The sequence below is a fragment of the Apodemus sylvaticus genome, chromosome 10 (assembly GCF_947179515.1).
Source record: "Apodemus sylvaticus chromosome 10, mApoSyl1.1, whole genome shotgun sequence".
Classification (NCBI taxonomy): Eukaryota; Metazoa; Chordata; class Mammalia; order Rodentia; family Muridae; genus Apodemus; species Apodemus sylvaticus.
The window spans coordinates 38,202,955-38,219,879 of record NC_067481.1 but is presented as its reverse complement, the minus strand read 5'-3'; the positions used below and the strand labels follow the sequence as shown (position 1 = coordinate 38,219,879).

The 16,925-nt window shown below is 41.3% G+C and overlaps 1 protein-coding gene across 4 annotated transcripts in view; it reads left to right on the top strand.

Annotated features, from left to right (window-relative positions):
* The window catches only part of Bcas3 (BCAS3 microtubule associated cell migration factor), a 485,645-nt gene that overhangs the window by 63,470 nt on the left and 405,250 nt on the right, over positions 1-16,925 (top strand). The window lies entirely within an intron of this gene.

Genomic DNA, 16,925 nt, shown 5'->3' with positions numbered 1-16,925 from the left:
TTTAGGAGTTTATCTGCTTCCTGAAGGTATTAAATGGGAGCCATACTCTTTCTGGTGACTTTCAATTAGTTATCCATTGTGTTCCTTGAGTTTTAACCTTCTGCAGAGCTGTACAGTTATGGAGAAGTCTGTAGGTAGACATGCTCGAGCTAGTGCAGTCTTTCCAGGATGCTCTAGTGACCTACATTCTCTATAGTTTTGACATTCTTTCAAAGCAGTTTTCTCTTATAATTGATGAAATGCCCAATGCGTTCACTTAGAATTCTCAGTTGCATACAGAGTTGAGAAGTGTTTTGTCCCTTTGTTGGTAGGCAGATGATCTGATGGTTATCAGACAGGCAGTTGGTAGTTGCTGCCATGTGCTTCCAACTCACGGTGTACACTTTATGGGGCTTTGGAGAAGGAAGATCATCTAATGACACAACATATTTAGACATGGAAGTATGCCCAAATAAAATTAAAAAAAAATTTTTATGTGTATGGGTGTTTTATTTACATGTATGTCTGTGTACTACTTTGTGCCTGGTGCCTGAGGAGGCCAGAAGATGGTGTCATATCTTTTGGAACTAGAGCTGTAGTTACTTATGGGTGCTGGGGACTCAAACCTGAGTTTTCTGGAAGAACAGTCAGTATAGGCGTCTCTCTAATCTCTCTCCTTTTCAAGACATGTTTGTATTTTAGGCTGGCTATGAACTCACTGTGTAGCTCCTAAAGGCTTCCTGTCATAACATCCTGGGTTTAGGTTACAAGACTTGAGCCATCATATCCATCCAAATAATGAAGTCTTGATTAATATTACTTATGAATATGGTTGACATTATGGAATATGTGCTAGGGTTCACTTGAGTTTCAGCACTGATAATAAGTGTATAATAGAAAGACATTTGATAGACTGGCTTGCACACTTTGGATTGGGCAGTATGGCTATCTCATAGGCTGATAACAGTAGGTAGGTACATCAGTGGTCCCAGTCTGGTGTTGAGGGCCTTGAGGATCCCTAGAGAACAGTGATAGTCTAGGCTGGAAGGCCAAAGAGGCTGAGATTGAGTCAGCTAATGACAGCAGCAGCAATAGCAGCCAGACAGATGCGATCGCCAGCGAGAGTGAAGGCAAGCAGGCAGAGCAAAGCTTCTCTCTTTCCTTGCCATCCTTTGGGCCTGGCTGCTGCTGGCAGGGACTGTCCACATTTAGAATTGGTCTTCAGATTGCAGATAACCTGATTGAGAAAATTCCTCACAGGTGTTCTCAGAGGCGTGCCTTTTAGTTGATTCCAGATTCAGTCAAGCTGATAACTAGGATCAACCATTACAAGTCCACTCCTTGTCAGTTTTATACACAATCACCTTTCCTTATGTCATGCTTAATTTCCAAGTTACCACAGTATAAAAAATAATCCTTTTTAACATGATCGAACTATCCCAGGTACGGCTGCAAATGGACAATGTCCTCCAGAATAGACATATCTCCTTGAAGAATTTTTAGTTTCTTATATCTAAATATGTAGGTATAGATTTCAAATTCTTTACCACTGATACTGTTTTAATCAATGTCATCTTACATGATAAAGAGAGGGAATAAAATACATCTGTTTAGCATATTCTTAACAAAACATGACAGAATCATTCTTGGAAATTGCAGTCTTCATTTCTGTAACTTGTCATATGACCTTAGCTGGTATTTATAACTGACATCTCTACTACCCATTCTGTGTTTCCTCAACATCCAGCAAATACCTGACAGGTCTTGGTTCTTTCACAGGTCTTGGAGGTGTGAACTATACCTTCATTCCTGAAGTGTCAGAGGGGGCCATATATTGCCTGGAATATTATAGTTTCTATGGTAATGCCAAGAGATGTTCTAAGGTATCCACTGGACCCTGACAGCAACTCAGTTTGTTCCTGGTAGTCTGAATTAGTCACCTCTCCAAACTTATCTCACTTAGCCTGTTGACTGAAGCTCATCAGAGCCCAAAGTGGCTGGGAGACCATTAGCTTTCTGTTTATGGGATGTTTGCTGTCTCCTGACAAGAATACTCCCCTCTGTAACCCAGACGTCTATTTTAGCATAAAGTGGAGGGAACAGGAAGCACAATTGTGTTTAGTGGGTAATGGTGTGTGGGGCCATATCCATTTTTATTCCTTGATTCCTAGACCTGTGGATCCGGGCTATCAGTGAAACAGTGTCATTTACTAGATGGTGATTCAAAGTATATAGAGACTTCTGGAAAAAATCCTACCTTGTGTCTCAAGGCTACTGTTACCTAATTTATCTTATTTTTATTTTTAGTAATTTTTATTTTATGTTCATTGGATTGGTGTTTTTCCTGCATGTACATCTGTATGAGGGTGTTAAGGTGCTGGGAATGAACCTGGGTTCTTTTGAAGAGCAGTCAGTGCTCTTTAACCACTGAGTAATCTCTCTAGCCCCGTATTTTTGTTCTTTAAAAGATAGTGTCTCTCTGTATATTTCTCTTTTCTTTTCTTTTCTTCTCTTCTCTTCTCTTCTCTTCTCTTCTCTTCTCTTCTCTTCTCTTCTTTTCCTTCTTTTCTTTTCTGAGTCAGGGTTTCTCTGTATAGCCCTGACTGTCTTGAAACTCCCTCTGTAGACCAGGCTGGCCTCAACTCAGAAATCCCCCTGCCTCTGCTTCCCAAGGGCTGGGATTAAAGGAGTGCACCACTACTGCCCGGCTCTCTGTGTATTTCTGATTGGTCTGGAAGTGGCCTCCCCGAGTTCTGCCTGCCTCTGCTCCTTAGTGCGGAAATTAATGGCAGGTGCTGTCACATCCCCTGATTGCTGTTCTGTGTCCTCAAAAGGTCATCCTGTGGTCCAGGCTATTTCAGGGTGGTGGGGAACATGGTAAGACTGATCATTTCCGTGATCATGGACCCACTCTCACACTTCTTAGCCCATGAAGTATTGCTGTGTGTAATTCTGTGATGATGGATAAAGCATTCTGTAAGTCCATTGGAGATTATTTTAGAGAAAGCCTATGTACAGGTCCTGCTAAAATTCCTTCTTTGTAGGGGGGATACATAAAGCATTGTCTTCCTTCAATCTAGGATCCCTGGAAACCTTCCTTACAGAGCTTGGAATTGTAGGGGTGCAGGCACTATTTCTCAAACTGGCCACACATTTAAAGCCGTACTGTACAGACAATGAGAACTTCCCCATTAGTCTCAGAGATGGAGCCCAGGCTTTAGTCTTTCCTGTTCTCTATTCTGGCTCCTCCCTCAGGTTGAATACACTACTGTCAGGTGGAAGAAGCCGCTGGTTATTCCTCTGAGAGTCTCATGTCCTACTCTGTGCCTCTATTCAGGGGATGTAAGCCAGTTTGGATGATCTATTCCAGTAATGACAAAGTGCTGCCTTTTCCTTGGTGGAAGTGGTCCAGTGTAGTTAGCTAGCCACAAAGTTGCTGGTTGCTCACTCCAGGAATGGTGTACTAGACCTATCAGCCTTGATGAGTGGATATCTGTGTTGTTGTTGCATGCAGTCTTCACCTCCACGCCATTAGTTCCCTTTGTCCATGGGCCTGTATGGGTAAGGATGGCTTGAGAAAGAGGCTGCCTGCCCAAAGAAAGGGTTGTCTTGTCTACTTGATTGTTGACTCTCCTGCTAACTTACCTTCTGATGAGATTTTATATGGAACACAATATCTTTCCATCTCTTGCCCAATCATAGAGATCTATGGACACACCTCTTCCCCATTGTTCTCACCAATTTCCATGGATGGGTCTTCCATGTCCTGACAATCAATCCAAACCAAGGAAAACATACCACCACGTGCACAGTCCAGAATTCTGTGGACTGTGAAGATATCCATTTACCAGTGAGTGCCCTTTAGAGTTGTCCCGGAAAGTGGTTGTAAATGCTTCACCTGTCCATTTCTGGGTGTTGCCTGCAAAGTATCTAGGGTGGTCTGTAAACCAGGCCTTGGTCTTCTTCATCATCAGTCAACCATTCACAGGGCACACCCTGTGAGGTCAGAGGTGTGTATTTGGAGACATTATAAAAGGAGTTGGAAACACAGGCAGAAACTACAGCATTGACAGGGTAGACAGTCAGGGAGAGCTGCAACAGCCTTTACTTTATTTGACTTTTATTAATTTGAACTGCCACTGGAAGGTACCACCCATATTTTGGGTGGGTCTTTTCACTTCAAGTAACCTGATTAAGAAAATCTCTCACAGGTGTGCCCAGCGGCTTGTTGTTTAGTTGATTCCAGAGCCAGTCAAGTTGAGAACCATTGTATTTCTTGAAGTGTAAACTTCTTTTTATTGTTGTTAAAAAATGTTGGTTTTGGGTAGTTACTGTCTGGAGCATTATGCCAGATAAAAACATAAAAACCCAACCCCTTTATCCAAAGACAGGATGCTGTGTAAAATCCCAAAGCACAGTGTAATCCTAGTCATGCAAATGACTGGGTGGGGGAGTAGGGGATGAGGGGGTGGGGGGTGGGGGAGTAGCTAAGAGAGGAGAGAGGTGGTTGAAGGTGGGCTATGATAGAGGCCTCAGGAAAGGAGCAGTGAAGCTAGGCCTTCAGAATGAAGAGTCTGGGGTAGATGCTGAAGATTAAGTTACTTCTGCAGCGGGTCATGACATTGCAGGTAGACAAACCAGAGTAAATGGATTAAAAATGACTAGACTCTGTGAGTTAGAGCCTAGCCATCTGCAGAACAGGTGAGAACATCGATTGCTGTGGAAGCCAACAGAGACATCAGACAGTGTGAGCAGCTGCCAAACTTTGTACAGTACCAATGGGATTGTGAAGGATTCCTGCCTAAAGCTTCTCCTGTCCCCAGCTAAGCCTTTTCCTCATGGTTGGTGAAGAGATTCTACCAGGCCCCTTCTCCCCTGAGACACTTGGCTAGATGTGTCAGGTAGTCAGCTCCCAAGCACTGAAATTGCTGTAAACTAACTTCTGGGCATGTGAGTGTCCAGGGTCCAAGGTTCAGCTTACGCTTGTCCCTAGTGTAGGCTTCGTGGCTGTGGAGAAGAGTCATACAAGGGTGCAGGGCTAAGAACAGTCTAGGGGAACAGAAAAAGCAGGAGCTTGCGGAAAGCATAATCTTGGCTGACTTTAGAGTTTAAGCAAACTTGACTCCTTGGCTGATCAACTGGTTACTTAGATACAGACAGAGGAAGTTCCCTGAAAGCCAGGCCTTAATATAAAGCAAGAGTAACATGACTGTGTGATTTGAGAGGTTAAATTTTGCAGATATTTTATAGCAGTTAATCTAAATATCTTCCAAAAATGACATGAACTGCACTTAAAATTTTAAGGGAAAACAGCAACAATTCAAAAAAGGATTTATAAGAAAATAAACTCAGGAGAGTAACTCAGCACTATATTCAATTCACACACACACACACACACATACACACACACACAACCCTTACAGGGCAGCTGAAGATGAACTTGGGGTAGAGTGTGTGGCTTTTGCTTTATAGATGTTTATAGAGATGTGAGATCTCTAGATGGTGTGTTTGCGTGTGTCTGTGCTCGAGAACATATGCACACATGCACGTGTGTACACCTGTGTGTGTGACTTAGCTCTCAAGAAACTTTGTCTTCCTTTCCAATTTAAAAAGTATTTTCTTTTTTTCTTTTTCTTTTCTTTTCTTTTTTTTTTTTTCCGAGACAGCATTTATCTGTATAACCCTGGCTGTCCTGGAACTCACTCTATAGACCAGGCTGGCCTCGAACTCAGAAATCTGCTGGCCTCGAACTCAGAAATCTGCCTGCCTCTGCCTCCCAAGTGTTGGGATTAAAGGTGTGCGCCACCACTACCTGGCTAAAGGATTTGTTTGTAACACAATTTGTTGATGCCAGTATCATTTGTCATAAGGGAATGTTCTAGAGGAAGAGCAGCATTGTCATACTCTGTGATGAGGTAATTTACTGAGGAAGGACTTTTGATGATAAGGGGCTTATTTCTCAGACTCTTCAGAGAAATAGATTCAGTCGTATAAACCTTTTGATTTGTGACGTCTTTGGATGTGCACAACTTATTATTTAAAATTTTCTGTCTGCAAGTGCCTTGGAAGCCAGGAGAGGTAATGAGTAACTGTAATTAGAGTAACAAGTGTGTGGGAACTGCTTTGTGCCCATGCTGAGAATTGAACTCAGGTTTAAAGCTGAGGCCATCTCTTCAGTCCCTAACATTTTTCTTAGCTGAGTTCTGTAGCTCAGGCTAGCCTTGAATTCACAGTGATCTTACTGCCTGAGTTTCATTCCAGTGTTTTATGTAACCTTAATAAAGCTTATGTTCATTAGAGGTTGGAGGAGATCCTTGGGATAACAGAAATGGGACTTTTTTTTTTTCCATGAAATGCCTTTTACAAATAATACCTGCCACTTTTAATTCTTCTTGATTTGTGTTTGTGAGGTCTGATGGAATCACATAATAGATCATATACTTCTGCAGGCATCACAAGAGAATTCTTCCAGTTTTATGCTTATAGATAAGAGCTTTTCTGCTAGGCCTCAGCTCCTCTACTTGTCTGTCCATCTGGAATCAGTCAAGCCTCTTGTAGGGATGCTTCTCCTAGTTCTTTACCCTTGGATTTTTGCCTCTCTTTATTTATCAAAGACTGGGTGTACTTATTTTTGGTGTAGCATATACCAAGTTATGATGGTAGTTATGATGGCACTGGCCAGCAGGTTGACATGGGTGTTTTGAGGCCTAGATTCTAGTACAGGGGTAAGGACTAGGGATTTAGCTCAGTATAGCTTGTCCAAGTAAAAGGTTTTGGGCCCTGCCTTTTGTATTGTTATGGAGGTGTGTGTCTGGGTAAGGGACAGGAGAAGAGGTCATAAAATGACAAAGAAAAACTAGATTTTAGTGTAAAAGAACCAATATGATGCTTATATTTTTGGGATTTCGTTTTGGGCTTATAGCTAGCTATGCTGTAGAGTGATTGTCTAGTATGTGCAAAGCCCTAGATTTGACCCCTAGCACTACAAACAACAACAAACAAAAGACTTATACATTAGTAAATAAATGAATACTTTTTTGGGGGGTATTTTTCAAGACAGGGTTTCTCTGTGTAGCCCTGGCTTTCCTGGAATTCACTGTGTAGACCAGGCTGGCCAAGTGCTGGGATTAAAGGCGTGCACTGCCACCCCCCAGCACCGAGCTAGCAATTATACACTTGTCTTAGTGTAGTTCTAAAATACTCAGTCGATAGATCTTAGTCTGACGGAAGAGTGTGTGTTAGTGTAAACTGAGAATGTACTGTTACACTATGCTGCAACCTCAATTGTATTTATTTGTCTAAAATGATGAATTTAGTGGCTAGAGAGATATCGCCGTGGTTAAGAACACTGACTGCTCTTCTAGAGGACCCAGATTCAATTCCCAGCACCCACATGGCAGCTCACAACTCTCTGTAACTTCAGTATCCAACACCCTCATACCTACCTATAAAACACCAATGCATATAAAAATAGATTAAACTGGAGGGAAAATGAAAATAAATTAAAATGGAGGCTGGAGTGATAGCTCAATAGTTAAAAGCACTGGCTGCTCTTCCAAAGGATCAGGGTTCAAATCCCAGCAACCACATGGCTGCTCACAACTGTCTGCAATTCTAGTTCCAGGGGATTTGACACCCTTACACAGACATACATAGAGGCAGAACATCAATGTAAATAAAAACAATTAAATTACAAGCACACCTAATAAGTTTGCTCAAATGTTCTGACAGAATATTTGCTAGTGATCATATAGTAGGAATATTAACTTTGTTATTTATTTATTTTTTAAAATTTAAGATTCTCACTTTAGTCTGTGAGATTTTACCCACATGTATATATGTACATCACATATCTTTCTGGTAACTGGAAGTCCGAAAAAGCCTTGGGTCCCCTGCAGTTGGAGTTATGTGTGATTGTGAGCCACCATGTGGGTGCTTGAAACTGAACCCTGATCCTCAAGAAGAGCAGCCTGTGCTTTTAACTGCTGAGACATCATCTCAGCCTTGGCTTTATTTTTTAAAGGTAGGTCTCACTTGCTTCAATACAAGAATATACATTCCTGAGAGTCTGTGCTTTCTAAGACTTGGCTGGATCAGATAAAACACTCACATCCAGCAATTTCAGAGGAGTTTTAAAAAAATCAGACATATAGAGCTGAAGTCTGTTGTTTTCTCAGTGAAGGAAAACCATTACCGGAATGTGCTGGATGAAGCGGACTCAGGAGGATGGCAAGGCACTGTGGGTGTCCCATTCCTCCACCAGCCACTTGCCTGGCCTCAATTGTAAAGTTGAGAGTTTGAGATAGCAGTGATGCAGTCGACATGATGATTGCCCAGGGAGCAAGGAGCATAAATAAATGCAAAGAAGTGAAACCCAGTCTCAAAACAAAGAATGACAAATGAACAGGGTGAGGTAGAGGTATCCCAGGTAGGGGGAAAGTTCACTGTTAGGCCTTCACATGTCTGCAAAATTTCTCAGTGAAACTGATATTGTTTTAATAAAATCGTATGTAGCACTGTCCTTAGAACAATAGTGTGTGTGTGTGTGTGTGTGTGTGTGTGTGTGTACACAAGTGTGCACGAAGGTCAGAGAACACCCTTCAGTCTCTGTCACTGGGGTTCTATCTTGTTTTGAGAACACTGTCTTTTGTGTTATGGATGCCAGGCCATCTGGTCCACAACATAGCAACCAAATACATGCATCACCCATGTCTTCTGAGTCAGGCTTGGCTTTTAAGGCTTGTGTGGCAGACACTTATTGATCCATTCCCAGACCCATTATTGGAATTTTAATAAATATCTTAGCTTTTTGTTAAATAATATCATAGCATAGGATTTTGAAATGTGCTCTGCTTTAGTCACTCTTGCACTTGCTGGGAAGACTTGCGTGATACCACAAATGGATGCTTGATTCATGGCTTCACCTTGTGTGTGTATGGTGTACACATGTCAGTGTATGAGCGTGTGTCCTCACACACTCATGTCATAGGGACATTCCCATCTTTTTCTGTTTGTTTACGGGTCAGAAATTGATATTGGGTCTCTTCCTTTGGCCTGAATCTGGAGCTCTTTGATTGGGCTAGACATGCTAGTCAGCAAGCTACCAGCATTTGCCTGTTGCCACACATGTGCTTAGAATTGAACTCAGGTTCTTACAGTTTTGTGGCAAGTCCAGCATTTTTACCAATGTTCAGACCTCTATCGTGGTCATATGAGGCTGAAGGATCACTTAAAAAGAGAGCCAGATATCCTTACTTACCAGCCAGCCCCAAACTGGAGTATAGGTGTTTCAGTGTGTGAAGGGCATGCATAAGGGCTACCCGTCCTGTCTGTTGAGCAGAAGTGAATGGTTCATGTTCTAAGCCATTGTGATCTCTGGTAGTTTTTTATTCAGTAACTGTATTGAAGCTAAAATACCAGCTTGCTTCTGTCTGGCCAAAAAGGGTGGGTGTGGCAACATCAGAGCTCTTGCACTCATTGATTGCATGTGTTTCTGAGTATTCTTGATTTTAGCTTAAATTTTGTCTAAGGGTGAAGGGGTCATGAATGAGCAAGAATGGTGCAGATAAAAGGAGAGGAAGGAGAAGGCTGAGCAAAAGTGCCCCTTTCCAGGATTGAAATTGCACCTAGAACAGGAAGTCAATTAACTGGAGAGTTGACGGACTTTTCAGAGCTGTTTGTGGGACCCAGAAAATTGTCTTGAGGTCACCAGTGGTATTTAAGAAACACAAAATATTTGCAGTACACTAATGGATATCATAACCAATGGCACATTGGCATTTTTATCTGAGAGGCTTTTAGTCTTTTTTGTTTTGTTTTGTTTTTTGTTTTTTGGATTTGGTTTTTTTCGAGACAGGGTTTCTCTGTATGGCCTTGGCTGTCCTGGAACTCACTTTGTAGACCAGGCTGGCCTCAAACTCAGAAATCCGCCTGCCTCTGCCTCCCAAGTGCTGGGATTACAGGCGTGTGCCACTACCGCCCGGCTGGCTTTTAGTCTTTTATATTGTGCTGATTTCACTGGAAAATTGTTTGTGTTTATGTAGTGTGTGTGCCTTTGCATTGATGTGTGTGCGTGTGTGTGTGTGTGTATGTGTGTGTATGTGTGTATGTGTGCGCGCGTGCGCGCTTGCTTGCTTGCTTATGCACATGATAATTTTGGCATCAGGACAATCAAAATATTTTTAAAAATGTATTTTCTCATTTAATCTATGCTAACTGTAGTTTCTTCTCCCTCCATTCCTCCCAGTCTCCTTCCTCCAATTCCCATCTCCACCAGATTCATTCCTCCTTTTCATCTTCAGAAAAGAACAGGCCCCCAGGGCCATCAACTGAAGAAGGCATAACAAGATACAGTAAGCCTAGGCATAGACCCTCATATCAAGGCTGGGTGAGGCAACCCAGTAGCAGGAAAATAGTCTAAAGAGCAGGTGAAAGAGTTAGAGACACCACCACTGTCACTGTTAGGAGTCCCACAGAAACACCAAGCTAACAACTATAGCATATGCAGAAGACCTAGCTCAGTCCCTCACAGGCTCTGTGAGATCTTGTGACCCCTGCATAGATAATTTTTGCTATAATTTATCATTGATAAAGATGTTTTTGAAGGTGAGGGTTAGGTGAGCAGAGTTTTTACTGCAGTCTAGCTGGCCTGGACTCTGTGTAGAACAGGCTGGGCTCAAACTCAGACCTACCTGTCGCTCTCTCTCTCTCTCTCTCTTTTTTTTTTTTTTTTTGAGTACTTGGGGGTGAAAGTGGGAACTAGAACCAGGTTTTACATGTTGGACTGAAACTTGTTATATAGATCAGACTGCTTTGAATTTAGATAGTCTCCTGCCTCTGCCTCTTGAATGCTGGGATTTAAGGCATGCCCCTTTAACTGACTTACTAACTTACTAATTCATTGTTAGTATACATGTTGCATGTACACTTAGGTGCATGCTACAGTACATGTGTGCAGGTCAGATGACACCTCTTGGCGTTTGTTGTCACCTTGCCCTTTCTTGAGACAGGCTCTTTCTTGTCATTTCTACCCTGTGTGTCCTGTGTGGTGCTGGTCAGCAAGCTTCTTAAAAGTTCCGGTCTGCCTCCTGCCTCACTGTAGGAATGCTGTTGCCACAGAGATGAGTCACTACCTATTTATTTATTTATTTATTTATTTATTTATTTATTTATTTAAGTAAGTTCTTGGGACTCAACTGAGATTTGATAAAGATGTTTTTGAAGGAAACTTGGATGTACTGACACAGCAGATGCTGTCCCATCAGTGGTGAATCTGTTTCCTTTCTGCTTGTTCCTTGTCCTACAGTTTTCTTCACTAAGAATTAACCTAAAATTGGTGCTTTATAGTTAGTCCCCATGCTATGGGGTTAGGTGAGGGTTAGGTGAGCAGAGTTTTTACTGCAGTCTGGTATGTATTAGGCGTGCCACATAGTCCTTTATTTGAATCCAAGGATAGGAACAGTAGAGAGAATTCACTAGTGGGAGTTACTTTTCTGTATATTGATGTAGTTATCTGATTTTGGGTTGGGATAAAAGCTTATGCTTTTTGGGGGTGGAGCGTGTTCACCTCTGCTGGTTTTGCTCTAGTCTTGCCAGTCCTCGTGGCTACGCTAGGACTGCTTTTAGGGATCTTTACCTCCATGGAAAAAATGTAATTTGTTTATATTTCCTACAGAAGCTCATGTGTATAATGCTGTACATATATCTTTATTGAGGCATAATTGAAACATGATTAACTGCATCCCTTAATGTGTGCAGTTTGATACATTTTGACATCTGTATATACCCGTAAAACCATCTCTCCAATCACGATAATGAGCATGGCCACCTCCACAGTAGTTTCCTCATGCCCAGCTGTAATGCATCCTTGTGTGTCCCTCCCTGTGGTAGAAGGAGCTTGCTTCAAGGTAGTAAGGCTCAGAATAGCACTTGAATCTTGACTTGGTAATAAACTTTAAGAAAGTTTCTTTGCTGTTGTCTAGTTTAAGGTGACTTCAGTGGGTAGTTAGAAATCTCAAGGAGCGTCTTTGTGTTCCACGGTGCCCTTCCGCCCCACAACCTCAAGGCCTTTTAAAAGCATAGCTTTCTTTTTAGAAGCAGTTCATAAAACTACTAAAGGGCTTGCAGTTCCACTGTGTAATCATTTCAAAACAACAGTTTTTTCAGCCACCAAAAAGGATGCAGTCTTGACATTTAAATAGAAAACAGATTGAGTTTTTGGCTGATATTGCTCTGCTGTTTTAAATGTTGGTTCAGTCAACTTCAGGCTTAGATTACAAGATTTGCAAATTAAAGGAAACCAAAAGGGAAGGAACATCTGCATAGATTCTGACTTTGTGGAATTCCACTCAGGCACGCTTATACTCCTGGCAGAACAGAGCATGTATGCAGTGAGTAATTCTGCAAAGAGATCACCGCTGTGCTGCGATTATCCTAAGGATGCAGTGGGGAGACCAGCAGCTAACATGAGCAACATGGCATTTTTGTATGGCTTTGTTTTAAAGCTGCATTCTAGGAAGATTTGTGGTGTTTGTGTGTGTTGTTTTGTTGTTGTTTTGTTGTTGTTGTGATGAAGGCCCCTTTTGGTGTCCTGGCTGGTCTTGAACTCCCAGGCTCTAGTGGTTCCCTTGAATATCTGGAACAACAGGAGTGCCCACAGCGTCACTCCCAGCAAGATCTTGTGTTGATATAGTATATGGTATTTAACCAGAATAAAGCTTTCCAAATGTCACTAATTGTGTTACTTGATGATTTTATTGTATTAGAGAACTAGGGTTTCAAGGAAGGTAATTTGCTCTAACTAAGGTTGAAATCTGTTATAATCAAAGACTATATGGATGTAATTTACTGAGTAAATTATAACACAGACATAGTAAAATATAAGGGATCTTTGTTTGCTACTGAGTTAATCATACATTGTGTATATGATTTTAAGATGTTTGTTATAGGTCACCTAGCATGCCATTTAGATAGCAATCTCAAAGAACTGCCTGATTCAAATGCTTGCTCCTTTTATTCTAAGAAGGAGTTTTTAATGTTGTTTTATGGCACACTGGGCTCTCTATCATCTACTTCAGGTTGCTTGGCAGTTTCTTGTGACAATTGTGTGGGAGGGTAGGAGGAGGCCTGTGGCTTCTATAATGGATAGAATCAAGGGTAGTGAGAAATGTCCTATAAAGTGCAGATCAGCCTTTGAGAGCAGAAAATGTGCTAGTGCCATTAGGGTTAAAGACACCTTCATCTTGGCAGGCAACGAGCTGTGCAAAGATAAAAACCTAATAGGGATTAAAACTGATCAAAACTATAGTGGTATGAGCCACTTTTCAATGTCTGCTTTTCCTAACTCTCAAGTACCATCTTTTCTATTTCTTCCAGTGGCTTTGAGTGCTAATCCCTAGATGCACGCAAATGCATATCCACATACTTACTCACACACTGTGTCCATTTCTGATACTTTGGCATTGATAAGTAGGAGCAGAATTGCTGGGTGATATATGCAAGTAGTTTTATGCATTCTAGGAACCTCTACTGATCAGTATGAGATTCCAATAGCCAGTACAAGTAGTGAACGTGTGTCCTTCCTTGCCTCTGTTCCAGGAGTTTTCCCATGAGCCTGGATATTGAAATTACAGAGCAACATCTTTCCTTTGTAGTCATTTAGAGTCAGTTACCTTTGCTGTCCCCACCGGCCTTCCAGCTACTGAATGCTGTCAATTAGTGTCTCTCTGTGTTCAACTGTAATAGCATAAAACATGATTTTGTGGCACAAGCCTGGTTAGAACAGACCCTAGATGGTGACATAAGTCCTCAATGTCTTTTAGATCATGAGTGGGAAAGAGGTGAGACAGGAAGTTCTGCATAGTCACTTTGCAGGAAAGGTCATCTGGTGTGAAGTGAGGAGGACGTAGTTTACAGGGCCCTTGGAGCATTTTTCTTCGGTGTGCTCCGTGGAGCCATGCCGCCCTTTATGTCTGTATAGTTTTTACTCATACCTCATGGTAGTGTGGACTAAGTAGTTTGGCTTTTGAAAAAGAATTCTTTTGTATTTTTTCTTATTTTCTTGGAAAACAGTAACAACATTATAATCCCATTCAAAGTATTATTTTATGTTCATAAACAAATTGATATTATTTAAAAATATATTTTTGTATTCAAAGGTTATTACTGTTATTCTGTCATAAGGTAATTTTATTCCTCTTAAGTTTATTGTTTAAAAAGGCATTGGATTGAGTTCTTGACACTGATTTTTATACTGTCACAAAACCATGGCAGTAAGGGTGAAGGCTTAGACTCTATCAGCATTTTGTTTTTCAAATAGCAAGTACAATGAAGATTAAAGCAGAGAGCTAACTGTCCTGTTAGGATGTCCTGATGGGGGTGTGGGAGACGGCACTTGTAGGGTTTGGGATACTGGTAGGATTGGGATGGAAAAGGGGCTTTGATTGCCCTGTAGTACTTTTTTAAATTATTAAAACTCAAATGTCTAATATTTCTTTTATCATCCCTCTTGAATATACAGTATATATTTCTCCCAGTGAAAAATATGAAACAGTGCTGGGCAGTGGTGGCACACGTCTTTAATCCCAGCACTTGGGAGGCAGAGGCAGGTGGATTTCTGAGTTCAAGGCCAGCCTGGTCTACAGAGTGAGTTCCAGGACAGCCAGGGCTACACAGAGAGACCCTGTCTTGAAAACAAACAAACAAACAAACAAACAAAAAACAAAAAAAAGAAACACTGTTAAAAACTGTTCCAAGTTGACTGTAAATTCAATTTACTCCCGAATCATTTTCATGAGTATTGGAAGGATACCTTCTGAATAGGGTTGTCAACTTTGTTTCTTTCTCTAACAGGGAAAAGTAAAGCTTTGGTTAGTAAGGATCAGAGAGTGGGGTAAACAGCTGCAGTGCAGGTCTGTGAGTCACTTGTCAAACAGCAATGTTGGAGAAATGATAACACACTCATTTACCATGAAAGATAAAACTGCTGCGATCGCAGCCATTTTAAATTATTAAATGCTGTAAACGCCATAAAGTTAATTAGAAGAGGAACAAGCTCTACAAAGATAAATGTGTTTTCAATATGATCTGTAGGGAGGGGTACAGTGAATAGGGAGGAAATTTATTTCTGGCAGCACTCTAGCCATGGAACTGTGGCTGAACTTTTTACCCTAATTACCTCCTGCTAATGCCTGCAGCGGTCTGGAATCAAAGCGGCGCTTCAGGCCCTGGAAATTCTCTGATGTGGCAAACGTTTGTTGTGTGAGGAGGGTTTCTTAAGAAAAAGCAGAATATTGTGACAGAATTAAAAAAAAATTTCTCAGTTACCACCCACCTCACTATTTGCCTGCAAAAATAGAGTAATTGTTTGCATCTGTGTCTTCCTTTCCCCTAAGAAATAACTGTCATAAATCAATGTGACAGAGAGCCAGTGAGCTGAGGCTTGCTAGACATAGGTTTTTATTTTAATCTTTTTTCCTTTTCAGAGTTTTTACTTTAACATTTAGGTCCAAAAATATAAAGAAGCTTTTTTTGTGTGTGTTGTTTAAGAATCATTCTGCCCCCTTTAAAAAAGGAGAAACCAGCCCCAACACATGCTTTATGAAATGAATTCTGAAGACAGTGTCAGAGTGACCACAGTTCACTGGCTTAGTCCTAGAAGCAGAGATGGGAATTTGCAGACTCCATTGTTAGTCCTCTGGTGACTGAGAAGGAGCTGAGGAAAAGCTTTCAGTATTCCTGAGGTCCAGAGTATTTGTCACTCTTGCAGAGGATTTCTGGCCTCCCGTATACATGTGTGGAAAGTCTCTGCAGAGAGCATTTCTGTGCTGTATGCCACAGGTGTAGGCGCCAAGATTGCATATTATCTACCCCAGTGTCCAGGTCGCTGTGAAGTTGGATCTGCAGTTACAGTCTTTACCATTCTTGAAGGACTTTTTAGTAATTCATGGTTGAAGGAAGAGCAGCAGTGTTGTGGCTTCTTAATCCCAATGAAGTCATCATTTCAGGTAGAAGCCTGGCTTGGCAGCCCTTTTAGCCACCCAGAAAAGATGACTATATTTTTTATAGTTAGGATGCTGTGAACTTTTTTTTTTTTGATCCTGGGCAGTAAAGTGAATTTTTATTTCTTGTAACAGAATATTAAATTTCATTCAAGGCGGTGCTAAGAGCTACATCCTGTGTGAGTGGCCTCTGGCCACTAATTGCTGCAGTGTACCGTGGTACTTTGCCTGTTGTATACTCACATTTGTGTAGCACCTGTGATCATGCGTCTGCATGGTTTGGTGTATAGGAAGGTATTTCTTTGGACTCCCAAGTTTCAAATTATGTTACAAATAATTACTGTTTTGTTCTCTACCTATGCTGAATTGTATTCAGTTCCAATACAGTGCTATGTGTTCACGTCTAATGAATTACTTCAGAATTAAATTGCTCATGTTAAAGGCAGTGTGCAGCTTGCATTCCCCATGGTATTTTACCTCCCCTTGCTTTGCTCGGTTTTCCCCATCCTTATAAGGGACAGTGAGTCAAACTGTTTATATCTCTAAGAAGAAAAGGAACGGTATTGTTAAAACATGTTAACAAGCTTTATAGTTACTTATGTGTCTATTTCTATAAAATTTTTAAATAATTATAAAACTCTTTATTTTTACACAATCTTACTACATCGTCCTGCTGGTCTGAAACTCATTGTGTAGACCAGACTAGACCACAGAGAGCTCCACCTCTGCCTGGAGTGCTGGGATTAAAGGTATGCACAACTGTGCCAGGTGCAAAATAATTTCCTGAAGAGTCATTACTTTTACCCTTATGTGCCTGGGTGTTCCTCAGCAGCAAACAGCTGACATTTGTGTATTCAGTCCTATTCAGGAGAACTGGTTGTGGTCTACAAGCATTTAAAATAGTGTTACTCTGGCACTGTGGCATAGATGCAAAGAATAATCTCAGCA